This window comes from Neomonachus schauinslandi, chromosome 1 (assembly GCF_002201575.2).
Source record: "Neomonachus schauinslandi chromosome 1, ASM220157v2, whole genome shotgun sequence".
NCBI classification, from domain to species: Eukaryota; Metazoa; Chordata; class Mammalia; order Carnivora; family Phocidae; genus Neomonachus; species Neomonachus schauinslandi.
Genome location: NC_058403.1, coordinates 93271709 through 93281343, shown reverse-complemented (window position 1 = coordinate 93281343; position 9635 = coordinate 93271709).

Genomic DNA, 9635 nt, shown 5'->3' with positions numbered 1-9635 from the left:
TCTCTCTCTCTCTCTCTCTCTCTCTCGTTCAGAGACAGTCACCTCCAGTACAGACCAGTCTGACTGGATCAGTCCTCCCTTTCTCTCTCTTTTGCCGCCATTGCTCGCCTTCTCCTACTTGTACTCCTTCTCAGCACTGTGACCTTTCTCTCTCTCTCTTCTCTCTCTCTCTCTCTCTCTCTCGTTCAGAGGCAGTCACCTCCAGTACAGACCAGTCTGACTGGATCAGTCCTCCCTTTCTCCCTCTTTTGCCGCCATTGCTCGCCTTCTCCTACTTGTACTCCTTCTCAGCACTGTGACCTTTCTCTCTCTCTCTTCTCTCTCTCTCTCTCTCTCGTTCAGAGGCAGTCACCTCCAGTACAGACCAGTCTGACTGGATTTTGGCCAGGGTGCCTGAGCAGCGACCTACAGCCCTCTGCCTGTTAGGAGCCTTCTCTTTAGATGCTGTACCGTGGGTTGGGGGTGTCGGGGGAAATCCTGGAACAACACGATGGAGGAATACTTGGGGGCTCGGGGCACTCACTCTTTTCTAACCAGAGCAGGAGATTTTAGTCTTTTTTTAACAATTGGCACAATCAGACCCATGTGTGCTGACTGGATACCAGAAGCTTCTGCCTCTTCTCTCCCACTTCCAGTTGGAGCCCCCAGACTCTCCGGAAGCCACTGTTTCTCCTCATCCCCCATTCCACCTGTCAGAGCTCCTCACCTTCCTTCCTTCCTTCATATAGCAGGAGCTGGTGTTGAAGAGTAAAAGGCGTAACAGCTGCTCGTGGGGCAGAGACATGCATCCAGGGCCAGGCCAGTAGAAGCCGTGTCATTCATGAACCCGACCGGGACTCTGATCACATTTCCAGAGAACAGGACTATATATGGTAGCTCTATCTTGGAATGAGGACTGCTGTTACACTGTTAGATGGGTGTTTAGGGGCTGGCCAGGAACTGAATTCCCCTTTAGGATGTTGCTTGTACGAAAGCAGTGCATTTATAAGTTCCTGTTTAGCAGGGTATTGACAAGCCTTGCAGACACAGGCTCTTCTAATTTGAGGCCTATCAGGCCTCAAATGAAAATCTATATGCATTTATTATTTATTAGCAGAGACTTTAATATACACATATGATACAAAGAGAGACAGTTGAGTAAAGAAATCAAGGCAAAAGGAAAACCACATTAGGAAAAATAAGATAAAGCCATGGATATTTTCTAGTTTTAAAATGCATGCCTAAAGGCAGGCCCCACAAATTTGGCTCTGAGCTTCCTAGTAGCCAATGTAAAGAAAGACATGCACTAGATACATGATCCTTGAGATTTTGTTTTGGCTGGATTTCTCAGGGAAAAGCCCAATTATTCCTAGCACTGTAGGCTGAGAAAAATTTCTCCCAGGGCTTTTCAACAGAGGACTCCATTATAATGTCATTATCTAACATAATAATTAGCACCTAGTGGGAACTACCAAATACTTTGTCTACGTTGTTGCCTTCATGTCTCAGAGAAACTCTATGAGACTCTGCTGAGATGAGGAAACTGAGACTCAGAGAAGTTCAATGACTTAGGCAGGTCATCAAGCTCACAAATGGCGGGCCTGAGACGTGACAGGGTCTGTTAATGATGTAAATCCCTGCTGTTGACTGCCGTTTCAGGAGAAAGAACCCCAGAGTGAAATCAGTGCATCCCATACGGTATTTTTTTTAGTGACCTCAATAGCCAATGATAAAAATGTGTGTCAACTGGGGCGCCTGGCTGCCTCAGCCGGTGAAACGTCTGACTTCGGCTCAGGCCATGATCTCGGGGTCCTGGGATTGAGCCCCGAGTCCATCTCCCTGCTCAGTGGGGAGTCTGATTGTCAGTCGCCCTCTGTTCCTCCCCCCACTTGTGTGTGCTCTCTCTCTCTCTCAAATAAATAAGGAAAATCTTAAAGAAAAAAATGTGTGTCAACAAAGAAGCAAGTTATCTTCAAACAGGAAACCTAAAGCACTACTTGTAACATAATTCTAATTTTTGTCTTGGATTCTTATTTTGTACTTTCCACTAGCAAATTATTAGGAATAAAAATTATTAATGTTCTTTTTCAAAGCTACAAATGTTTCACTAGTAAATAAAACAGATCACATTTTCAAAATTCCATATTTTCTCTTTTATATAGGTCGCAGCTCTCACACAGACTGTGAAGGGCTTTCTTCTTGTCTATCAGAAAGTACAGTTGTACTTCCTAGAAGCTTCTTCCTTAAATAGATTGCCTCTTCTGTTTAATTTTGCAGCTCTGTGAAAAATAACTTGGTTTTTTTTCCTTACTTGTGAAGGAATTTTCCCACTCAAAACCTGTTGGAAATATGAAATAGGTCATATTGCCATCAAAGAAAACTTATTACTTATTCTCCTAGTATTTTCCTTTTGCGTCAAATTGAAGAGGGGCATTAAGTGAATGCCCACAAAGCATCTTAGAGGCTAAGGAAGGATTAAACTAAAGACTAAACTCTGAGACAGGTTTATGTACACTGCAGTGCACTTTCCTGGGGCTTAGCGTCTTTTCCCCTATCTTTAGAAGATATCGGAGGGCAACGTTTCTGTCATGAAATAGGACTAATCAACTTAGTTGAGTTCGTATTTAAGGCAAGGTGAATTAATTAAGACAGTTTCTGAAACAGTTGTCAGATGTGCTTTTAAATCTGCAGCCAGAATCGCTTCTGCAAGTGAAGTCTTTGGATGGTTCTTGCATGAGCAATGTCAAAACCAGGAAGACTTCACAGAGGATGTAAGTATATACAGCTACACTTTAATTAGTCCAAACTCAGGCTAGTTGCTTTTAGTAAAATGCACATATAAAATAAAGGGACACTTTTATCTTAAAAAGAATGCAAATATATGCTCATCCAATGCCCGACGGAGAAGTAAGGAAATAATCTTGTATAAATACCATCACAGCATTCCTGCCAAAATCACTGGGTACATTATAAAAACAAAACAATTTAGACTTCAGAAAAATAAATTTTTATAAAGAAATGCTTAGGTTTATCTATAAATTTTGTTGGCTCCTTTATTGCTAACAATATGTTAGCTAATAAATTCTTATTTGGCTGAACTTACTGAAGAGTTACTAATGATATACTGCTCATGCCAAATAAATAAATACTATCATGCCTGAGGGTTTTTTTTTTTTAAGTAAAAGTAAAAGGAAGTTTATTTAAAATAAAGTCAGCTCAAAGTTGTATGTAAATTTATTAAGTGTTTTCTCATCTTCAAATAGATTAAGTACCTGCTTCTTTGTGTTGCTGCCATACATTTACAATGCATTATTATTTTAATGGCCTTTCATTACTGCAGATAACTATATTCCAAAAATTGTCATGATGTATGGACTACGAAATGTCAGAGTAGAAACCTGTAGAAAAAAAAATTGAGGAACAATCAATGATAACCATGAAAAACACTATGTTAATATTTCTTCACTCATTCTTTACAACAATCTACTTAAAATATCTAAAATTCAGTTCGGTTATAAGGGTGCTGCTAGATTTCACTTTGGTTCTCATACAAATTTATATATAATGCGTTTTGCCTCACAATCTCTTGGAGAAAGTGAACATGATTTATTCAACCTATAGTGACACATAAATTATATCGAAGTAGTAAAGCTATTACATCATTTCCATTTATTTAACGATGACAGAGGTTTAGTCTTTTTCATTACGACACTTGCAAACGTGCCTAGCACTTTACATTTCAAGGAGGCATGCAGGGCTGAAATGACAATGAGCTTCCAGAGTGAAAAGAAAGGAGAGGTGAGGGAAGCACACACATCATCAGTCTTCATGGGACACTTTCCAGGGTATGTGTTGTGATGCGGTGCGTTTAGCCAAGTGCTAAATCTGTAGCGCCTTTTGTAAAAGTGAGATATATTTTAGGGCCGCTGCCCAGTGCCTCGGTATTAACTGCCTTTGTTGGCAGTACTGCTTACCACTGCAGGGAGAACTCATTTCATTTATATGGTGCTGGTATAACAGAGCAAGACTTGTTATTTAAAACAAAAATTACATCTAGCCGCCTTCTAAAGTGGGATGTTCGTGGCATAATTCAAACCAGTAGAAAAGAAGTCTCTAAGTCTCTTCGCTATCCTTGGCAAGGATGGGGAGGGGAGGGAATATGCAGAGACCCAGAATCAAAGGCATCCAGGAGAGGCTCAGAGCAGAATCAGGAGGAAGGTGCAGAGGTCCTCTGCAAAACGAAACAGGAGGAATTTTGGCATTGTTGGGGGACTGGCTGAGAGAAGGCCAAGAAAAAGAATGAGAAGCCTGGGCCTGAAATGTCAAAAGTCCTCAAAAGAATGTTTTATGGTGGAGAAATTTAATGTCCAGTTTTAAACTGTTTTTGACACAACACTCTCTGCTCCCCCCCAACCTCCAACTGGCCAACATCTAGGTAAGTTGACTATACACATGTTGGCTTGTGTGGGTGGTTTTATGTGGATATTGAGGGAAATGGATGGCATTCGGAGTCAGCGTAGAGCCGTGAGGAAGGAAGAGCTATAGGAGGTGGGCCATGGGGTAGACTGGGAATCCCACAAGAGCACGGACTCAGAGCCAGAGCGCCCACGAGGATGAAATCCTCAGGAAAGGGCAGAGACCTTGCTGAAGAGGTGGGATGGGTCCTAAGGTGACATCAGCCACTCAGATTTTAAGGAGCAATGTCATTTGTCCTGTTATAAATGGCCATGATGCACATTTGGGGTAAAGATACTTTAAATATAAGTATTTCTTTCACTTGAAATAAGGGCTTGAATAATTTTAGACCCTTGTAATCTCAGGAAATTACGTGTATCTACAATTAGAAACAGTCAAATATTTTATGCCAATTTATTCATTGAGTCTTACGTTAAGGTTTATTTCAATTAACAAATGTACTTTGAATATCAGTACAATTATTTACATTTTACACAAGATTTTATGTAATTATTTTTTAAAACTTTTTTCTTATTGGATATGAAAATAGACTGTTCACACTTCTAACTGTAACTGTGAGAAATTAGCATGACTGCTCTTCTCACAGTGAATTTTTCTGATACGGGTACTGATAATGAAATACTTTTGGATAGCTCCTTGGCCTTCCTATTTTTAAAAAATAGGATCATTTATTATTTTTAAAAACTGAAAATAGGGCGCCTGGGTGGCTCAGTTGGTTGGGCAACTGTCTTTGGCTTGGATCGTGATCCTGGAGTCCCTGGATCGAGTCCCGCATCGGGCTCCCTGCTGGGCAGGGAGTCTGCTTCTCCCTCTGACCCTCCCCCCTCTCATGTGCTCTCTCTCTCTCTTTCTCATTCTCTTTCTCTCTCAAATAAATAAATAAAATCTTTAAAAAAAAACCCTGAAAATATACTTAAAAAGAAGTGTGAATTATGCTTTAGTATTAAAATGCTTTTCAGAACCCACATTAATATAGGACAACTAGAATAGTGAATGTGTGAAGCTACTAAGGATTGTTTTATACCTTAAACAAAAGAACTCTGTAAATATCTCCCGCTAGTTTTAAGAATTTATTTTTTTCAGAATTGTAGAAACATTTAATTCTACTAATCCACACTTCGAATGTAAAAACTTATCAAATACAGAAGTTATTTAAACATTCATTTATTTCAATGAAATAAATCCCAGAATTCAAGCATTCTTACATGCAACAAATATTCAATAGGTAATTGCTCAAATTCGGGCTTGGCCAAACTCAAATTGCACCGAATTTAATAAATGGTCACAGTGTAGCCAATGAGAGACGGAAATAGAATCAAATTGGCACCTGGCTACTAGACACAAGGCAAGCATTCGTAAATATCTGCTGATTTGGCAAGAGCTTTAGTTCATGAAGTTCATGTCTTACTACTACTGCCCTAATCAGTTGAGACAGAATTAGCACTGGCTAAATCGTCTGTGTGCTGCCTGGAGGGGTTTGTTAAGGGTAAGAGTCTGAAGACAGAGATTAAGGAGACCTCATCCTCCTAAAGTGCTGGGCATCCAGGATTAGAGCTCTGGGTCAGAGAAATCCTTCCTGAATGCAAACCTAAGCATCGGTGCCCTCACGCACTTGGGATTACCAGACACACTGCATTCAGAGTGCATATCCCCATCTGCATGTGCTCTCAAGAGCATTTCATCGGCCGTGCCAAAGTGACCTTGGTTCACAAGCCGTCTAGATGTTTCTAAAATAGAAAAGGATACCCTGAAAATGTGAAAAGTGACATCTAAAGACCTATGGGTTTTTAAAATGTCATCTTGGGAAAAAAAAAAAAGACTTACGGGTTGATCCCATGACTCCCCAAATGGTAAATTTGTAGAAACCTAGATTCGGAGCTCAAACATGTACCTTGCTGATGAAGGGAAAGATCTGGTCAACCCCCAAATATTTCCTTGGAAGTCTCCTGACTTTGAAATATAATTTGATTTAAGACAGTGAAACTATTCTGTATGACACAATAATGGCAGATGTATGTCATTTTACATTTGTCAAAACCTATAGAATGTACAACACTAAGAGTGAGCACTAAGTAAGGTACACTGTGCACTTTGGGAGATAGTGATGTGTCAGTGTGGGTTCGCTGATGATACCACTTTCCCAGATGTACCACTCTGGTGTAGGCTGTTCCTAGTGAGGAAGGCTATGCATGTGGGGCAGGGGGAGACAAATGGGAACTCCCTGTTCTGTCTATTCAATTTTGCTGTGAACCTAAAACTGCTCTAAAAATAAAGTCTATCAAAAAAAAATATATAAAATGTATATACATAAAAATATGTATAATATATATAATAAATATATTTATAAAATAAAATACCTGTATATAATATATATATAATATATAAAATTTGGGACATTCAAAATACAACATAGCCTCAAAAAGATAACTTGGTCCATTCAGGCTGCTATAACAGAATACCAATACCATAGTCTGGGTGGCTTTTAAATGCAGAAATTTATTTCTTACAATTCTGGATGCAGGGGAATCCAAGGTGAAGACACCAGCAGGTTCAGCGTCCAGTGACAACCCACCTCTTGGTTCACTAATGCCCACTCTCTTGCTGTACCCTCACATGGCAGAAGGGGCTAGGGAGCTCTCTGGTGTCTCTTTTCTAAGGCACTAATCCTATTCATAAGGGGTCTACCCTCATGATCTAATCACCCCCTAAAGAGTCACCTCTTAATACCATCCTATTGGAGATTAGGTTTCAACATAGGAAGGGAGGGCATAAAAATTCAGTCTATAACATCAGACAGTGATATTTATAAAAGAAAATTTGGGCCCCAAGAAATATGATGGTGGTAAGTAAAAAAGCACTTGCTCACCTGTGTGAGGATGAAAAGAAACTAGCTCCAAATGGAGGGGAGAACATTTGGGTGTGGCAGATGTCAGTGACTCCTCCTTCCTGGGGACCTCCATGGCATGGGGATACTTCTCTAGACATTGCAAATAGCTTACATTTTAGGTAAGAACTTGGAGAATTGATTAAAAAATAATAAACCACTCTATCAGATGTGTAACAAAATTTTATAGATCACATTCAATCTCCTTGGTTGGCATTGCAAAAAGAAAGAAAGCCAAGAACCATAGAATCCAGAACAGTTATGTTACCAAGGAGGGCATTAAATTAGATTTAAATTAGATGAGACTTGTCTCTGATGCCTCATTTCTTCATCTCCATTAACCTGATAGCCTTGAGTTCACTGCTTACTTCAATAAACGTGTGACTAACAGTGAAAAAAAATCCTGCTGTGTTGTTGCAGACAATGGACCCTACAGAACCTTGTAGAAATATGCCTATGCCTGGTGAGCCTGGTACTCCAGAAGAAAGGCATTTGTGCCAGTTATCTAATGGAATGACATTAGAAGGTAACCACATCGCCTCGACAGCACTAGACACTGTTGCTGCCCTATTCCGTATCCCTTGGGCCCCCTTCCGAGTTCACCTACAACCATGGGGGGCCTTTCCCATCTCAAGCACCTGCACCTCTCAGCTTGTCAATTTGAAGGCTTCCCTCTGCACCTCAGGGGTTCATGGCATCTAGCTCAGGCATAACCCAAATGGCTATTTACCCAACTCTTAGTCTTTCATTGGGACAATTCTGAGGTGTGTTCCATGAGGTTTCTTAGAAGGTCCCCAGCAGGGCTGAGCCCCAGTTGCCCACAGTAGTAACCCACACATTAACTCGCCCTTTACTGGCTTTCCCCTTCCTGATTCCACTTTCCCACTCCTTCACGTGGGCTTCTTGGGATCAGTACCTGCACTCAAGCCCTTGTCTTGAGGCCTGCTCACGGGGATGCCAGAATAAGATAGTCTCATCTGCTTTTGGTGACTAATCTCCATGGCATTTCCCTCAGGTGACATGTGTGAGGAAGAGGAGTGGTCAGCATCTAGGCAATTCTTGCTCTGGAGGGATTCTGTACATCTCCCTCTCTTCCTCTCTTTCCTCCTGATTTGTCTCCAGCATCACATAAAGTGCGAGATAAACACTATATTTTCTCATTTTAAAGATTCTATCTCACTCATGGGTAAATTCAAACTTCTGCCAGAGACAATTTTTGACACCAATCAAAGTTCAGGAACACCAAGTTGTGTCCCACATTGTTCTGTTGTGCAATGAACTAGGGGGAAGAAGGTGGCTGTGCACCTGATCTCACATGGGGGACCTGAGATTTCAAGGCACGAACAGTGTCCTTGCCAGAATTGCAAGCCCATGTCTGACATAGAGCCCACCTGTGTACTTTGCTGGCATTCTCACCATGGCTGGCGAGCACCTGGCAGCTATTTTTATCCTGATCCTGACTGGTCACTAGACTCTCTGAGGCCACTACCAGAGGGGAAACTGTACTGATCTCACAGAAATACAGTGAAAATAAATCAACATAAAGAAGTTTTTTAAGTATATGAATGGCAAAAGCCAATGTCAGGAGAACTGTGGACTTGATCAGTAGGTTTCGGTCTAGAAAAGAAGCTAAAGGAGTGATTGTTTATTTAAATACCATTATAGTTTTGGTTTTTGAACCATATGAACATATTAACTGTTTAACAGTTCAGTCAAATATACATATGAGAAAGGAAAAAAGAAAGATCACTGCTTTGAAAAGCAGAGCATATTCTTCCTAATTTCCTTTTTTAAAAACGTAGTTGTGTGGGGGGCCTGGGTGGCTCAAACGGTTGAATGCCTGACTCTGTTTCTGCTCAGATTATGATTTCAGAGTCATGAGATCAGCCCAGCACCTGGAGTCCCAGGTCTGGCTCCGAGCTCAGTGCAGACTTTCCTTGAGATTCTCTCCCTCTGCCCCTCCCCCAGCTCGCACTCTCTCTCTCTCTCTCTCTGAAATAAATAAGTAAAATCTTAAAAAGTATAAAATAAGGGGCGCCTGGGTGGCTCAGTTGGTTAAGCATCCGACTTGCTCAGGTGGTGATCTCAGGGTCCTGGGATTGAGCTCCCGTCAGGCTCCCCGCTCAGCGGGAAGTCTGCTTCTCCCTCTCCCTCTACCACTCCCCCTGCTCATGCTCTCTCTCTCAAATAAATGAATAAATAAATAAAATCTTTTAAAAAAATTAAAATTTGAAAAAATTAAAAAATAAAATATAGTTGTAGGTATCTTGAAATTTTTTTAAGTGACAATTGAGGA